Source organism: Arachis stenosperma, chromosome 7 (genome assembly GCF_014773155.1).
Source record: "Arachis stenosperma cultivar V10309 chromosome 7, arast.V10309.gnm1.PFL2, whole genome shotgun sequence".
Lineage (NCBI taxonomy): Eukaryota > Viridiplantae > Streptophyta > Magnoliopsida > Fabales > Fabaceae > Arachis > Arachis stenosperma.
In genome coordinates this window covers 21,678,088-21,697,166 of record NC_080383.1, presented here as the reverse complement: position 1 = coordinate 21,697,166, position 19,079 = coordinate 21,678,088, and positions in this window count along the sequence as shown.

Below are 19,079 nucleotides of genomic sequence, written 5' to 3'. Positions count from 1 at the left end.
CACTGGGTGCCGTTATTTTCAGTGGATGGACGAAACTAATGAAGAATCAGTTGGGGTGGAGAAATGCTCTAAGAATGGCACACTAGTATGCAATGCATGTGGAGTCTTGAAAGAGAGATTTACCAGTGCTGAGACTGAGACGATACACGGAGATCGAAAGATGATGATGGAGCACATGAAGAGAGTTGAATTGTTTCTATGTATCATTCTGGGTGGACTTGTACTGAGTTTGATTATGAATTTGAATTGTCTGGTTAGATAGGACAAGAAATGCATGCAAGACAGGGTTTATTAATGGATGTTATGTGTTATTGTTGTCTGAAAGTTATGTTGACATTGTTGTGGCTATTTATTTACTTGTTAATGAAGTGGATCTGTGTCTTAAATTCGATTGCATCACTAACAAAAGTATGAATGGAGTGAAGTGCAACTAAGTAAAAAAGGCAACTCAGATATGTTAACTAAGTTGAAATAGACTTAAGAAATCAAATTTGCCAAAAGCACAAGATTAAAACCAAAATAATTGGTCTGTATAACATTAAACATTAACACAAATTGTTCCAACCAAAATACTATATACTGGCTAATTAGTCTTAATACCAGACACCAAAATACTTAAATTGTCCAACAAATGGTAATAACTATCCATAATAAACATCAACATACAACCCAAAAAATAGAAAAACCATTGCAACTAAACATCAACTTATAACCCAAAAGAAGAACTAATTAGAAAGCCAAATCTCCTTCAAACTGGCTGATTTGGCATGAACTTAGAGAACTTAGAAGTGATTGCTTTACTTGCTCCATTCATAGTTTTATTTAACACCACTGGAGTCCTTGTGGAGTTTGGAACTCTTGAGCCAGGAGCAGCAATTGAAGTAGGTGCAACGGGCCTTATTTATGGGGGCCTAAATGGTGGATTGGGCCTTGGAGTGGCTGTTAGACCTGGAGCTGTGGGCCTAACATGGGGTTGAACTGCTGGAGCTGGAGCTGTGGGTCTCAGATGGGGTTGGGCTGATGAGGCCTCATAATAGGCATATTTACCCTGATTCTTTTCCTGCTAGTAGATGCAGCAGCGGCAGCAGCAGTATTGGAGAGAGTTTTAGGAGTTGATGTAGCACTTTTGGTAGATCTGGGTGCTCTCCTTGCAAGGTTGGATGCAGCAGCTCTCCTTCCAACACCATGACTTGTTGAACCGGATATGTTCATGTTGGGCTACAAGAAGTTAACTCTAATTACTACATGTGACGTTATTGTAAACAGCAGTGATTGAGATATGTACTACATCTTCATCAGCTTCAGAGTGCGCGTGGCATTGTGTGAGCTCCTTTTCTATTGCATCCATGGTTTCCTCCCAAAACCTCTTCTACTCTAACTCTGACATGTCTTCTAAGCCCATGGGCAGCACATTTGCTCCTGTTGCTGGCTGGATTTGTACTTCATCTGGCTGACCTGCTTGAGGTGCTTGCTGTGCATTTGCATCTTTCTCGGCTGCAACATGATTCTTCTTATCAGGATAGGTTTTGGAATTGTGTCCCACCTACGAAGACAAGATCATTCCAAGCATCAATAGATGAGAACAGTCAACAGCAAGAGTTATGAAATAAGTGAGCTTTTATTTACCTTTCTGCAATATTTACAACTTGTTTTTCCATAGCTCCTCTTAATTTTGTACTGGCTCCCACTCTATCTCTCTGATTCATGTCAAACTCTCTTTTTTGTAAGTCTTCCTATTGGCCTCTTATAAGGTGGAGAGAGACATGACAAGCCCTCTGCATCAGCCCAATATTCTTGACTATGAACAATATTGATGTGAAATTAGTACGTTCTGTTGTATGCCTCCACAGTCAGCCAATGGTGGGCATAATCTTCTGGCCGTTAATTTTTTCTTTGAATTGCAGCAACTCCATGACAGCATATCAATTGCCACTTTCTACAAGTGCAATTCCTTTCTTGCGTGTTGACTCGAAATGTACGACCTTGCCTTCTAACTTCAAATACATTATGGTCATCATCTCCCACCCATTAAGTTTCCTAATAATTTTCTTCCTTCTTTTCCTTCTCCAATCTACTCGTTTGAATAGGAGCCAATTTGTCCATGTAGGCCATTAGTGCATCTTTATGAGTTGCCATAGTTTTCATGAGGTAATATCTAATCTCCTCTAGCATGGTAATGATGCTCTTACCTTTTAGCCCCACCATTGTTGTATTAAGTGATTCGGCATTATTATTCATAATGTTATCAACTTTAGGCCAAGTAGAGAATCTTGACCTTGACCAAGTTTCTTGCTCATATATAGACAAATATTTTCAAGAAGATGTATTAATCCTCTTGATTGCATTCATACCTTCATTAAATTCCTGATCAGTTAATGTCCTTGCACATTGAAATAGCAACTGTTTAAGTTTTAGGTCTTTCCAACGCTTGTTGAAATTCCTCCACATATGCATAGTGCAAAATTTGTGATTAACCCCTCGCATAACTTCTTGTAGAGCAGGAATTAGCCCATGTCATTAACTTAGTTAGACAACATATACTATAGCTTGAGGTATGGGTGATGAATAAAATAATTGAATACACAAGTTAAAAACTAACCTTCTGCTTATCTGACATGAAGTGCCAATCAAATTGTCTATGGTCTCCGATATCTGCCAATAAATATTTTAGGAATTTTTTTCAGTTTTTCTTTGTTTCTGCATCAACTACTCCATATGTAACTGGGAATAGATGATTGTTGACATCTTGAGCAGTGGCTGTTAGCAGCTGCCCCCCAAAATAACCCTTCAAAAATGCTCCATCAAAGCATAGGAAAGACCTACATCCTTGCTTGAATCCTTTTTTGCAGGCATCTAGACAGATGAATAAACTTCCAAACTTAGGCAACCCTTCCTGTTGTGGGGTTGTGCCCATATGACAAGTGAATCCTGGGTTGGCCTTACGGAACTCATTTAAGTAAGTCCTTAACTTCAAACACTGTTCCTTTTCTGTGCCCTCAATCACATCCTTAACCTTTTCCATTGCCCTAAACATCATTCTCTCTTTGACACATATATCAAACTCAACCTTGAACATATCTCGAGTCTCTCGGTGGGACAAATTGGGACAGATCCTAATCTTGCTAATCAACTCCTCCGAAATCTATTTACAAGTGACTGACCTACTTTTATTACTCCTAGGACATGTATGCTCATCAACCAATGTTTTTATTTGGTAACTAGGTGGCTAGTTTCTCCTTGCACAATACACCTCTCATGGACAAGCTTCGTTGTAACAGATGACTCTGTACCTATATGGTTCAATCATGAGAAAAAATGCTTCTTTGTCCATTTGAATACTATACTTCCTGACTGCATCCTTAAACTGCTGTATCGTGCCAAACTCCATTTCTAACTCCAGTTTAATTTTGCCAAACTTTGTATCAGAATTGTGCTGAGGGAATACCGAATTTTCATCCTCAGAATCAGAACCAGACGGGGTGTGCAACTCTTTAGACTGGTACTGATATTTGATAAACCACTATTTTACGGTTTATTTTGTACTGAATTGAGTGGATTTTATCCATTATTCTCACACTTATTCATAGAATTTGCATGTTTTACATTTGCATTCCTAATTTTTTGCTATGATTAAAAACATGCTTCTTTGGCCTTAAATTTGCTAATTTTAATCCTCTCTTATTACCATTCGATGTCATGATATGTTTGTTAAGTGTTTTCAGGGTTTATAGGGCAGGAATGGCTTAGAGGATGGAGAGGAAGTATGCAAAAGTGGAAGGAACACAAGAAATTGAAGGAATTGCTAAGCTGTCAATCCTGACCTCTTCGTACTAAATCAATCATAACTTGAGCTACAGAGGTCCGAATGAGGCGATTCTAGCTGCGTTGGAAAGCTAACATCTGGGGCTTCAAAATGATATGCAATTTGCCATAATTACCTTGCATTTAGGTGATTCATAAGCATCGCCCATGCGTGTGCGTCATAGAATCAGCGTGACCAGTGCAAGAGGCAAGCGACGCGTACGCATGGATGACGCGTACGCGTGACCAGGAATTATTCAGCGACGCATATGCGTGACAGAGCGTCACGTGCTGCACTTAACAGAACTTGCTGGGGGCGATTTCTGGGCTATTTTTGACCCAGTTTTAGGCTCGAAATTACTAATTAGAGGCTGCTGAGTGGAGCTGGAAAGGAAAAATTATTCATTCAACATTCATTAACACAATTTTAGGTTTTAGATGTAGTTTTCTAGAGAGAGAGGTTTTAGGGTTTCTTTTAATCTTAGTTCTTTTCAAATTCAGATTTCTACCTTGTTTTAATTTAGTTTTCTTCTATTTTTATTTGTTCTAGTATTTTAGTTCATCTACTTCTCTTGTTGATTTCTTTATTTTTTCAATTTAGTTTATGAACCACTATTGTTACTCTCAATTTTCATTAATGCAATTTATGTTTCACGTTTCTTATTGTTCAATTGCTTTGTTATTGTTATTTCTTTGCTTTGGTTGGCTTTAGATTTTGCTATGTCTCGTTAGTTTTCTATGTTTTTATGTTATGCCTTCCAAGTGTTTGATAAAATGCTTTGTTGGATTTATTTTTTATGTTCTTAACTTGGATTGATCAACTAGAGACTCTCGAGTTATCAAAGTTCTTTTGTTGATTGGTGATTGAAAATTGCTAGTTGGCTTAGGTTTCACTAAATCTAGTCTTTGATTAGGACTTGTGAACTTAAGTTGATTTTACTCACTTGACTTTCCTTCATTGTTAGAGGTTAACTAAGTGAAAGCAAAAGGGAATTACCATCACAATTGAGGATGATGATGAGGATATGAATTCCAATTATCAATCCTTGTTTGGACTTTTTTTAGTTGTTATTTTATTTTCTTGTTATTTATATTACTTGTCTCTTATCACAAAACCCAAAAAATACACTTTATCATAACCAATAATAAATACTTCCCTCAATTCCTTGAGAGACGACCCGAGGTTTAATACTTCGGTTAATTTTATTGGGTTTGCTTAAGTGACAAACAATTTAAATGTTGATTTAGGTTTAATTGTCGGTTTAGAACTATACTTGTAACGTGATTATTTTTGTGAAAATCTTTATTGATATTTTTCCTCCGTCAATATTCAGTTGGCTCTTCATTATGGTCATTTGGGTTAGGAACAACCATCCTTGGAGCCTGATTCTCTTCCCGATGTGGCAGAATCCTCTGTCTTGATGGACGGGGTCTTGGATGATGCCTCCGACCTTGTATCCCACAAGAGGCATCCTCATCTAACTTAACAACGTTACGCATTCATATGATTAACTTATTAATTAACCGACAACTTTTGGCAAGTAAAACAGAATCCCAACAATAAACAATATTACTCCTAGGATCTACAATTCATTAACATGATATTTGTGAATGATTGCATGTTTTAATCAACAAAAAATATACAATAAATATACTAACCTGCATGTGCATCACTATTGTTCTGTGGTGCAGTTTGAGATCTACCAGATGGTTGGAGCCTTGGATGTTTCTTCTTGCGTTTCCTTCCCTTGCCATCAGCTTCTTCAGGATTAGATTGCCCCTCTTGGTCTTCAACATGTGTTTCATAGTTGTCTCCTGAATTGGGGGCCTCATTTTCAATTGTTGCAGCTTGAGTTTGATTAGATAATTTTTCAATAGCCATGTCATTTTGCAATGCTTCATCATTCCCCTATTTACTCAACGTTGGTTCACCCTCTTTTTGCTATTGCTCCTTGTGTTGTGGGGATCATCTTGATGATTTTTCTGATTTTCTAAAGGAGCTCCCTTTACTTCTATATCATCAGGTCCTCCATGCTCCTCTATTGTAGGGGATCCTCGTGATGATTTTGCTGATCTTCTGAAAGAGGTCCCTCAACTTCTTCATCATCATAAACCTCAATTTCATCAACATACTCTGGATCGGCATCAACAAGATGCTCAAAATACAAGTGGATCCTGTTTTCATTCCTCAGTGCAGCATCACACAACTTAACCACATCGGCATCCCTTCTTAGCACCCGTAATCCGTTAGCTAAATCCATCACTGGCTCCAACCAATACACTTCATTATACCTAGTATAACCTAAATCTAGAAATAAGCCTTCAACAAGGAACATATTATATGTATCAACATGCACCTTCTCGATGATACTCACTAAACCACCATTATACTTCAGCACACCATCAGTATCCTTCTCTAACCAACCCTGATGGTGATAGACAAACGTGATATGAGTTGCCATCTAACAAAAATCATCAAATAAGTCATAATAAGATAAAACAACACATCAAAACACCATCATCGAACCTCCATTGAAAACCCCAATGAACTGATAATAAGAACAACGGAAACATAAAATACTTACCCAAACCTTGGTTATTCGATGGAGATTTTTTCACTGGGTATCAATGCCAAACGTGAGACTGCATGTGACATTACCAATTCCAAGAGACGAATACAAAGACACAAGAGACCAAGACAAACAGAGACCACCACCAACAAACTCTTCAGTTTCACGCATTCTAAATAGTCATAGTTTAATATGGTGTCTCATTTAAGGTTAATTTGGTCATTTAATTTGAATTTAGTAATTAAGGTTTCATGAATTAGGGATATAGTAGAAACGGAATTGAAGCCCTTAACGGATGCCACATTGAAATTTTGCCTGCCACATCACCAAACTCCATTTAACAGAAAAGGATTCTCCTCACGGTTGGGCAGATTTATAGCATTTTTAAAATTTTTGAAGATATAATTATCGTTAACAAATATTAGAGTTATTATTGTCAGCGTTTCACAAATTCGTGGACATAATTAATAATTTACTCTTTATAACATCAACCACCAAGTAGCAAGCACTAAAAGGTAATTTGCCCTTAATTTTTTCCTCCTTATGCTTTTTTTTTTGACATATTCTTTTCTTGGGCATTTTTCTGTGTTTAATTTTTTTGGTTTATCTGTATGCAGTGAAAAGATCTGCTTCGATTTTGGATTTTCAATGCTGTTTCCTCCGAAATCCTGAACCAGTAAATCATAAAATTTTTGTTTGATCAGACTTACATAATTATTCTGGCAAAAAAAAAAAAAAAGAAGAGAAAAGTGCGCTAGCACTGCACTGAAAAAAATGTATGAAATCCTCTAAAAAAAAGTTGGAATAATAAATAAGCATAAGAAATATAAGGTTCGTTCGGTTTATATTTATATTTTCTACTTTTTTATTTTCAAAAATTTTATAAAATTATTATAATAAAATTTTATTTTTGTTAAAAAATTATAATGTGAATGTCCTACCACTTAATGAAACATTATTAAAGCTACATAATACATGTTTTCACTAGTAGCTAGTAAACATGTACGATTAGGGGTGTAAGTTACCAAACTGGACCGAAAATTATCGCAAACCGAACCAAAAATTATAACAACCGATTTGAAAACCGAAAAAATCGATTTTTTTTGTTTTTTTTTTGTTTAACAAAACTGATCGGTTCGGTTCGGTTTTTGGTTGGTTCGATAGAAATCGAACCGAACATATGTATCCATTTCAATGTTTTAACCATTTTAATATTTAACCTAACAACAAAAATTTTCAACCCCTAACTATTTCAATGTTTTACTCTTATTATTTTAGTTTATTGACTATTTTAAACTTCTAATTATTGTGATTCATATTTTGCTTATTAGAAATTAAAAATCGAAAAAACCGACCGAATCAAACTGTTGTTGGTTCGGTTCGATTCAGTTGTTGTAAAAGTAATAAACCGAATAGTTATGTGTTTGTAGAAACTGAATATATCAGTTCGGTTAGTTTTTGATCCAAAACCGAATCAAACCAAACCGATAACACCTCTATGTACGATTAAGTAGTCAACAGTTTATTAATTATTTGGACTCAATTTTCATCTATAAATAGGTGTTCTCGAATCTTGTTATCTTGATGATAGCCTCCGCACTATAACAAACATAAGAGATATCTAGTCATTAGCTACATAATTTTGCTACTTCTTGTACATAGTTTCTGGTGAAGATTTTACGCCTTATTTTTGTGTAACAAAATTTATTCTCATAAATTATCAATTGTTATATTATCAAATGTTATATTGTAAAATTATTATCAATATATAATTCTCTTATTCTTATATATAAATCTCTATTTTTATTTATTTATTTATTTTCATCATATTTTTACAATTATTTTTTTTTTCATAAGTACTAAAAAAAATGAAAATGTAAACTCTTTTTTGGGATAACACCGTAATAGCGAAAATATAAACTAAATGGTCAAATCTTGGATTTTTTTTTTTGAATATTTTTTTGTTATCTACAATATTTTTTAATTCGACAAATCAAAAATTAATCTGTTGTAAACAGAAATTTCATTTAAAGATTTATTATTGGTCAATGTGTTACTCCATGTATAAGCGAAATTCAAATCGGAACCGTTTTTCTTTGAAATATGAAGAGAACTCTAATTGGAGCAAAAACATTGGAAAGATCACTCACTACACTACAATTGAAGAAGCCTTTTCCATGACAAGGAAAAAAAATATAAAAGTCTTTTCGGGTTTAGGAAATTTGGGCCTAACAGTTTATCTGCAAATGAACATTGCAGAAAACAAAATACACACACACTTGTATGTTAAAAAATAGTAATAAATAAAAATAAATTAAGTTGGATTAATCTAATAATTAACTTATTTATTCGTTTAAATAAGTATCAGAAATTTAAATTTTATTTTGTATTTGTAGTAATTTATTAATCAACAATAAATTTTTAAATAAAACTTATATTCGTGACATATTAATTTTTGATCTACTAAATTAAAGAATGCTATATGAAAAAAAAAGGAGAGACTAGTGATTTATCTTTATAATTCAAGGCAATTCAAACTATAATTCCATGACAAGGAAAAAAAAAATACAAGAGTCTTGTCGGGTTTAGGAAATTTGGGCCTAACAGTTTATCCGCGCATGAACATTGATCATTTGTCATATTTCTATGTTCTGACAAAAAAAAAAAAAAAAACACGCACACACACATTTGTATGTTAAAAAATAATAATAAATAAAAATAAATTAAGTTGGATGAATTTAATAATTAATTAATTTATTTATTTAAATAAATATCAAAAGTATAAATTTTATTTTGTGTCTACAATAATTTATTAATCAATAATAAATTCTTAAATAAAATTTATATTCGTGACAATTAATTTTTGACATACTAAATTAAGAAATACTATATAAAACAAAAAAGAGACTAGTGACTTGTCTTTTCAATTCAAGGCAAATCAAACTATAATTACAAGACTCAGTAACTCATTCACCCTAAGTTGCAATTAATTATTAATTATCTACTACTGTTGTACTGTAATAACAGTTTATTGAAATCGACATGAAAACAACTGACTAATTTTCAATGAGATACCGACTATGAATCTAACATAATCAAAATAAATATGATGTCCATAGCTAAAACTTTTTTATTGGAAAAATAAGGAAAAAAAATAATCCATTTTTGTAGCCTGGATTTCTTTGTGAAAATCTGCTGTTGTCAAGGAGGAAAAATAAAAAATGATTAATTTAAATAAAATTAAATAAAAAATTAATTTTATAAAAATTTCTAAAATATAGGACATCTTATTTGAACTTAATTTTTTTAATATTATAACAAAGTATGTGATATACTTTATTATTTTTGTGTAAGTGAATTTTATTCTGTTAAGAGATAGTTTTCACTTTTTAAAAAGTATAAAATATCGATGATATTTTGTGTGTGTTTAATATTTTTTTAATATTTTAAAAAGAAAATGACATCGATATTTTGATTTATTTTTTTTATTTTGAAATATAAAATGGCAAAGCCGTTTTAATTACAAATTTTTTTAAAATTTTATAACACAAAATAGCAAGATATTTTAATTTTGTACAAAATGTCATTGCTGTTTTGTAGTTAACGTTGATGCCATTTTTCTGCCATCCTATCTCTTATGACGACGTTCAATACGTTTTTATATCATTTTAGTGAGATACACCACTATAAACCTAATATTAAAAAAGAAAGAAAGAAAGATTTCATCTTATGTTACTCATTAATAATTTGAAAAAAATAACGATAATTATAAAATCTCACATTATCTAATAAAAACTCGATCATTTTTATAAGAATTTTGCTAGGGAGCCAATAGAATATTTATACAATGTGTACAATAAATTATTTATTTGGTCCAATATGAGTTAAAAAATAAACATTTAGGGTAAAATACTATTAATTTCTCAAACACAATACACTCATATTATCCAAAATAACCATCCGAATACCAGAAATAATAAACATCTGATATCCTACTAAATCGAATATCCCTAAACCCCATTATATATATTGTACAGATACTCCATTAGCTCTCTATACTTCCTCTTTTTATAAATATAAGAGAATCATCATTTCTTACATTAGATTTTTGTAAAAATTATATTTATTCGTCCACTTATTCTAGAGACCTAGTAGTAGATATTAGATAGTATGAATTTCCCTCTTTATTAATGTGTAGCACATGTTCTTATTACATTTGTTGTGACATAATCGTGCTTAATTAATACTATTGTAGCTTTTCTTCTGTATACACCAATTTGAAAGTTAACTTATGCATGACATTTAATCATTTTTGTTCGGATCCAGAAAAATACCATAAAAATGTAACAAAGTAGACTGAACCAAAAAGAAAAAATGGAAAAAATAGGGAAAAGTTGTAATCAACAAACACCTACATACCATTTTGGTGGGAAACGGTCAACAATGAAATAATCAATTTGACAATAATAATACCACTTCAATGTTTAATCACTATAGTGAATGGCTGAGTGCCAACTAATTGCATACTATATATAATTATATATTGCTTCTAGAGTTAGTACACCCATTTTTTTTCTTTGTTTTCTGGTTAAGATCATTGATTAAATTATTGAAGGCTAAGTCCATATGTAATAAATTGTTGAATATAACAGATTTTTTTTTTTTTTTTTGACAGGGTTGAACATAACAGATTAACCCTACAAGAAAATTACAGTTATAATCAACTGAAAACTATTTTATTAAAATCATCACTTATATGAAAATGCCTTTATGTAAAAATGATAAACCAATATATGAACACATGTTATAATAGTCGTTAAATATATTAAATAATTTAACAATTTTTAATTATTATTATATACTATTTTTATGTAAATAATTACCTTCTATCAAAACCTAAATCATTAGAATTGACGAGTGAAGATTCTCCCTACGTAGTATAAACACTATAAACTATAAATAAAGGAAGATGGAAACTCAGGTGCACTCGACTTCACGTAAAGTTGATAAGTGAGAGTCGTTTGATGATTTGATTGATTTGACTAAATTTTTATCTAACGACTTTCAACTATCAACTTCACGTGAAGTCGACTACAGCTGAGTTTTCACCATAAAAGAAATATTTGAAAAAAAAAATTGGTCTTGGAAAACTTTGAACTTTAAAGTGCAAGTGACTGAGTGAGCTGATAAATTTTACTTTTTTTTTTGTTGGTCTTGGTCAATTTTGTTCCCCCTTGAGAGTCAATTATAGAAGTTGTGGAGTTTGGACTTGTTGTTGACTTGTATGACTAGTCCAAAATCAAAGTAGGCTCAAATTCATTAATATTCAGCTCCCCCTTCCTTGTCAAGTCCCATTCATTTCAATATCATAATTCTCCTAATCAATCTTCAAGGCAAGACATGATTACTCATTAGATCATATATCATAAGGATGGAATAAAGGAATCTCATACAATGTTTATTTCATTTTATCATATATAGTTTAAGATCTTTTTTCTTGATTAATATTAAATTTATTTTTATTGAAATGATGGTAATGAAATGGTCACATAAAATGATTTATTTTGAAAGGAAACTATGAGCTCTTTTTTTTTTAAAATAAAAGTCTCAATATATATTTATTATTATACAAATATAAGCAATTATTTAGTCCTATAATTGTCCCAAACTCAGTTGGTCAATGATTTTATTTAAATAGTCAATCAAGATTAACTTTCTTATTGAAGATTTGAGTAGTTTGCCTAACAAAAACTGTGCATTCATGACGGTCCAAACAGAAAACAACACTGAGAGTGATTGGGTCTTAAAGAAGAAAAAAGACAATAAATAATGATAGGATATTTCTCGGAAGCTAGCCTAGAGTAATATTATTATTATTATTATTATTATTATTATTATTATTATTATTATTATTATTATTTTATCACATTTTTTTTACCAGCTGTGTCGCCTCACAGCCCTTATTTAAAAAACATATGATGCCTTTATTCAATGTAGTATATTATTAATTATGTTATATATTTGTGAAAATCTCTTGAATTTTTATGATTTTATTTAATAAAAATAAATATTTTAATATTATGATAAAAAATTAGAAAATAAATAAATAATTAAATTCTAAAAATATTTAAAAGTAGTATTTAAAATTATCTAGATTAATATCTAAAAATATTTAAAAAGAATAATTTAAAAATGATGATGTATATATTAACTTATGAAGTCTATAAATAGATCATCATAAAACTCATTATAATCAAGTGAACAAATATTCAAGTTTCACAATATTTTTGTACTTTTTCTTTATTAACTTATTAATAACATAATTATTAAAATTTTCTAATTATTCATCTAAATTATTCAATAATCAAAACTGTCATTTCTACTCTTGTTATAACATTCAAATTCCTAATACACTAAACTAATTTAAACTATTTCATAAAATTAACCACTATTATATATTTAATTATTTTTTGTTTTGGTCGTAATAATTTAATTACTTATAGTTACAAGTTTTGATATCCCAGGAGCTACATGTTCCTGCGGAAACATATGAATATTGTTTCTTCGTTGTTTGTATTATATCGAATGAATAATTTTATATTTAATGAAATCAAAACACACTTACTTCTTTTGACTTCTCATTAAAATAATTAGCAAGATTTTATTTATGATCATAATAATATAACCCGGGGGCTAGTGGGAGATTATTTTGAGCCTATTACCGCTGCTTAAATTACCTAGCTAGACTCTATCAACCCTCCTGGTGCGTTAAAGAGTTTAAACTTCATAAATAATTAATTAGTTTAATAATTTCAAATTTTCAATTATATTTTATCATAGACTCAAAATCTTCCTTTGTGGAATGCATAGTAGTATATAGTGCATTAGTACCTAGCTATTTGTCTTGAATAGCTAGGTTGCTAGATAAAACCAACTAGATTTATTAAAAGGTCTCGTCAGAAAAAGCATAAGTGATATATATACCAAATGATTTAGTTAAGACACATACCAATACTCGATTGTTGGCTTGAATTTTGAAAAAAAAAAGAAGAAAAAAAATTACAGAAAAACAATTATTAAATAAATAAAAGGAAGCAGCTGATTCACGGAACTTTTCGTTTCCTATAAATAAATATTTTGGTGTACTTGGTTTCGTACCAAAATTTTTGTTGTTGTTCCAATTAATTCCATGTTCCATACTAAGGTTAAACATGCTGTCAAAATGTAGCTTCTCATGTTTCATGTGTCACACTTTATGAATTATGATGTACGGATACTGATATGAATACGAGATACGATACGATATAGAATATGTCTAAAATTTTATAAAATACAGGAATACACATACATATGAAATATAAAATATTTTTTAGATAAATATTTTTTAGATAAATTGTAATGATATTTTGATATTTTATTGATATTAAAATATAAATTAATTTTTTAATTATTTTTAATATCTAATTTTAATTATATTAAGTATTTAAAATATTTTTTGTTTTAATAAATAATAATATATACTATATCTAAATTTATTTCAAAAATATATGATAAGAATAAGATTGGATATACTAATACGTGATGATATTTATGTCACGATGGGTTTAGGAAAGAAAAGAAGAAGAATATTTTAGAAAAGTATCATATTGATTTCTTATATTATTTGATTACAAGGCTCTACTCAATATATAGACAATGAGCACGCTAATTATGAAATAATATCCTAATAAATTACATTAATTTTTTTCTGATCTCTTCCTTATAATTTGATATTTTTCTGATTTTGTTCTCTAATTATGATATTAGGTGAGTAGTGGGATCACCAATACTTAGTTTGGTTAGAACTTTACCAAGGGCATGTCTTGAAACTACTTTAACAAGGATATCAGCCAACTGGTCTTCTGATATCACAAATAGAAGCTAAATAGTATCATTCTCAATTTTTTCTTTGATAAAGTGTTGATCCACCTCAACATGTTTTGTTCTATCATGTTGTACGAAATTCTCTGACATGTTGATTGTGAGTTTGTTGTCACATTTCAACTGACTTCGCAATTGTAGTGGAAACCCAATATCAGTTATCAATTTTCTTATCCATATAATACTTCAGTTATTCCTTTAACGATCCCTCGAAATTCTACCTGTGCGCTTGAAAGTGCTACAACTTTTCTACTTCTTGCTTTTCCAAGTTACCAGGTTCCCTCTAACAAGTGTAAAGTAACCAACTGTTGATTTTCTATCATTTAGGTTGCCTGGCCAATCTGCGCTAGTATATGCCTCAACCTTCAAATGGCCATTCCTTTTGAATATGATTCCACTTCCTAGAGCTCTCTTCAAATATCAAACTATCCTCATGGCGGCTTCCTTGTGCCTTATACATAAACTGATTTACTATTTTCACAATATAAGTTATGTCAGCCTGAGTATGTGATAAGTAAATTAGTTTCCCAACCAGCACCTTTTTTTTACCTGCTAGGGTGGCACTTTCTACTATCTTCAACTTGTGATTAACTTGCATGAACGTATCTATTGATTTGCAATCCACTATTCCTGTTTCTGCCAAAAGCTCTAAAATGTACTTTTTTTGGGAGATAAAGATTTCTTTGTTGGATCGTAGAACCTCTATTCCTAAGAAATATTTTAATCTTTCTAAATCCTTCATTTCAAATTTTGTAAATAAGTTTCTTCTCAATTTTGCAATTTCTTCAGCATCGCTTTCTGTTATGATCATATCATCTACATAGATTATTAGGCAAGTGATTAAATCTCTTCATTTTTTTCAAAAAGAGGGTATGATCAGAGTTGCTTTGCTTTTACCCATACCTTTTCATGGCCACTGTGAATCTTCCAAATCAGCCACATGAAAATTGTTTAAACCCACAAAGAGGCTTCTTTAACCGGTAAATTTCATATTTTCTAAATCCTTTTGAGAAACCTGAAGGAGCTTCCATGTACACTTCTTCTTTCAATTCTCCATGCAAGAAAGCATTCTTGACATAAAATTGATGGAGTGGCCAATATTCATTTGCTGCTATTGAAAACAACACCCTGATGGAGTTAATCTTTGTAACCAGTAAAAAAGTTTTAATGTAGTCGATACCATAGGTCTGTGTATAACCTTTGACCATCATCCTTTTTTTGTACTGTTCAGTAGTGCCATCTGCCTTGTGTTTAATGGTGAACATCTATTTGCACTGGACTAGCTTTTTTCCTATCGGTAGGATAACTTCTCCCAAGTTCCATTCTTTTCTAAGGCTTCCATTTATGTATTCATGGCTTTTCGCCATTCAACTTTCTCATTGGCTTTTCAGACAGTTCTTGAAATGTCTTCTGTCAAGAATGTAGTGGAAGAAGCCTTTGCAACATTTGCTATTCCTTCTCTAGCCACTTTTATCGGGTATCTTGAGTTACGAAAAATATGTCCTGGTGAGTACCGATCAGGAGGCATCCCTCTATTTCTTCTTGGAGGAAGAATAAAGGTCTTGGGCTCTAGTTTTTCGTGTTCCAGTGCTATACTGCTATTGTTTGTGGCCTCATTAAATGAAAAGAGTAAATTACCAGATTAACAATTACTTACCTCTTGTCTGACATTTTTAAAAGGATTTTCACTGGTTGTATGTACCGAGATGTTTACTACGTTGAGTGAAATATGCTCAGTGGCTCCATCTGCTTGCTCTATTTGAACAATTTCTGGACAATAAAGGTTATTTAGTTAACTGAAGTAAAATTCAAATTTTAAAAAATCATAATACATGGACACATGAACACGATGAGTGATTGGATTGTAGCACTTATACCGCTTTGGTGTGTAGCATACCCAACGACAACACATTTTTTTTGCACAAGAGTCAAGATTAGTTCTATTGACTTTGAGGGGTATGGACAAAGACGGAGTATCCAAATACTCGAGGTGGTAAGGTTAGAATAGGCAGGATTACAATTTGAGTAACCAAGACTTGAAATGGTATTATGAGGTGAAGAACTTGGCTAGGTAGGCGATTCAGTAAGTAGGCAGAGGTCGCTATAACTTCAGGTCAAAAAATTTTTGGAACTTGTGCATCAAAGAGCATGGCACGAGTCATCTCAAGTAACTTACGATTTTGCCGCTCAGCCACATCATTTTGTTGGGGTGTATTTGGGCAGGAAATTTGATGGATAAGGCCATTTTGCTTTTAAAAAAATCTCGCATTGATTAGTTTATAAATTTTCCACCATTATCTAAGCGAGGTACTTGGATTTTCTTGTTGAATTGAGTTTGAATCATTTGGTAGAAAGCAAAGAATTTATCAGGTACTTTAGATTTGTGTTTTAAAAAATATACCCAAGTCATGGGAGAGAAATCGTCCACAAATAACACAAAATATTTAAAATTATTATGAAAAATAGGGGGTCGGACCCCACACATCGGAATGTATAGAGAAAAAATAGAATTGACTCTAGTGTTGGCTGGAGAAAAAGAAACTCTGTGATTTTTTACACGAATATATGTTTTACGTTTGATAAGTTCAGTGCTACTTGTAAAAAGACCAGAAAATAAAAACTTGAGGTACCCAAATGAAGGATGTCCGAGATACATGTGCCATAACTAAAGTTGCCTAGTAATCATTCCGTGAGCAAATATGGCATGACCGTGGTGTGCTACCTCATCAACGTAGTAAAGGCCTCCTCGCTCAGTACCACACCCAATGATTTCCTTCGTAAGAATGTCCTGCAAAAGGCAAAAGGTAGAGTACATGAATACCACACAATTTAGTTTCTTTGTTACTTGACTAACAGATAATAATTTTGATGATAGTGCAGAAACATAGAGGCAATTTTTTAATTTCAATTTTTCTGAAAAATTAATGGAGCCTCCTCCTTTTACATCAATTAATTCTCTACTAGCGGTTTCAATATGGGCTTTTGAGGGTATAGTCAAGCTGTTAAAATCATAGAGGTCATGAGTCATAGTATTGGTAGCCCCACTATCGAAAATCCATTCATTTATTTTTCTTAATTAGATTCTAATTTTGGGTCTCCCTTTTATATTGAGTCACGGTCTGGGCTGAGCAGCCAAGGAGTTCGATAGTTCTTGGGCTATAAAGTCCGTTAGGGCTCAACAAACTTTCCTCCTCCTTATCTTCCGGCACAGTTTTAGACCTTACCGCCACTGCTACCTTGCATCACGATTTGCTTCCTCTCTTCTGGCCTCGCCGCTGCCGCTGCTGGTGATCAGAGCTCATAGCGGCAGTTTTCTTGTTTTGATTTTTAGATGACTTGGGATTGTTTTTCCACCAATCTGGGTAACCCACAATCCTAAAGTAGTTTTTGTGTGTGTTTTTTAATTTCATATTGTGCGCAGGAGAGATGACTTTTGTCCTCATTGTCCCGTGGTGATGAATGCTTGAAAGCAGTTTCTGAGCGGCTGCATCCCTGTACGTCTTAGTTTGCTCTATTTTTCGCAGCTAGTCCGATCCCAATTTTCCTTGTGATACATCGCCTCCGTCGGTGGTGGACTTCAAGATCTGAAATCGGGATGCCTCCCTACGGATAGCGGCGTAGGCGGACTCGACCAAAGGATTTGTCTCTTGCTTCAATAAATTCCTTCTAATTATTTCAAATCTTTCACCAATTCCAATAAGAAACTGATACAACTTCTATTCTTGTTTTAATCGATTGAAAATCAGAATATCTTCTGGGCATTTCATGGGATTTGGTTGTTTTCTGTTAATGGCCATCCATATGGCTTGAAATTTGTTCCAAAATTCTTCTAAGGTATCCTATTCTTGTTTCTGAGCATTGGCTCATCGATGTAGGTCATAGATTTGCATCGGATCGGTACCGCTTCCATAAGTGTTGCCAGACCGTCCCATAATATCTTTACAGTTGGAAATTGAGACATGTTGTTCATCAGGTTTGTTTCGATGTTTTGGATAATCCAGGTAAAAACTGTTTGATCTACTTATTCCCATTGATCATATGTTGGTTTCGTCTCTGCTGGTGTCAGAGGTACCCCTGTTAGGTGAGCTTTTTTTGCTCTTCCACCAATTACTTTTTTCACCAGAGTTGCCCATAATGGATAATTATCTCTATTTAATTTGAAACCAATTGACAAATTATCAGATTGATCGTATTTTAAGACTATTACGTAGCATATTTACAATTTATAATTTCAATTCGTCATAAGTGGTTGATTTTTGGTTGGTAATCTTGCTGGTTTCTTCATCTAATACCGACATGTTGGGTTTTGGTAGTGTTGCTGGGTCAGTAATGATACTTTTGAGTTTTCAAAACCTAACACTGCTCTGATACCATGTCACAATGGTACAAAGGATTTAGGAAAGAAAAGAAGAAGAATATTTTAGAAAAGTATCATATTGATTTCTTATATTATTTGATTATAAGATTCTACTCAATATATAGACTATGAGTATGCTAATTATGAAAGAATATCCTAACAAATTACTTTGATTTTTTTCTGATCATCTTCCTTATTATTTGATATTTTTTTATTTTGTTCCCTAATTATGATATTCTAAAAATTTAGGTATGTCCAAGCGTGTTCGAAGAAGAATTTTTAATTTTTTATTAAGACACAGTTGGACACAGCAGATATATGTGTCGGACAAGTGTCGGTGAGTGTCGTGTCCGAAATGTATCCAACACGGACACGACAACTCAACGAAGTGTTCGTGCTTCATAGGTCACAATATAATAGTCTTTTTGAGT